The 622-nt window shown below is 55.0% G+C and overlaps 1 pseudogene; it reads right to left on the reverse strand.

The window, feature by feature from the left end:
- Nucleotides 1–213: 213 nt before the first annotated feature.
- On the reverse strand, nucleotides 214–621 carry LOC102863775 (annotated as a pseudogene).
- Between the last annotated feature and the right edge of the window lies 1 nt (nucleotide 622).

The following is a 622-nucleotide window of genomic DNA, read 5'->3' on the forward strand; positions in this document are numbered from 1 at the left end:
AAAGAGGATGCTGCACACCCTCCCCAGGCCTTGTGGTCCAAGGAGGGGGCCGCCCCATGAATGGGCAGCTGCCAACTCCAGAAGAATCACGTGACTCCTCTGCCCAGCGACCAGTGCAGGGAAGAGTTCCAGCTGGAGACTCTGTCTTGTTCCTTGGCTGCTGGGAGACAATGCCAAGCTGTAGGTTCGCAGTGCCGACTGTGTGATGATGTCCTATCCGATTGCGATGGTGAGGCCAATGATGAGCGACAGGATGAGGACAGTCAGGGACACGCAGATAATGATGAAGATTTTTTTCTTCCGGGCCTTCTTCTGCTTGTCCAGGGCTACCTTGAGGTGCTCCTGCCCATGCTCCACGTAGTCCACCGAGCTCAGGATGTTCTTCTCAATCCTATTGATCATCTCCCCCTGCGACTCCACCTCAGTAGCCAGAAAAGTGAAGATGTCATGAAGCTCACGGATGCTGCGTTCTAGTTGCTGGATGTCGCTGTGCCGGGCAGAAATCTCATTTAAGGCCTGCCGGGTCACTTGGGTATCCTTCAGTATACTGGACACGAACACCTCGCTCTGCCCGCTGTCTAGCATCTGCTCCAGTTCCTCGTCAGACACCATGCCAGCATTG

The sequence above is a fragment of the Elephantulus edwardii genome, unplaced genomic scaffold (genome assembly GCF_000299155.1).
Source record: "Elephantulus edwardii isolate Elephantulus edwardi_28Jun2011 unplaced genomic scaffold, EleEdw1.0 scaffold00062, whole genome shotgun sequence".
NCBI classification, from domain to species: Eukaryota; Metazoa; Chordata; class Mammalia; order Macroscelidea; family Macroscelididae; genus Elephantulus; species Elephantulus edwardii.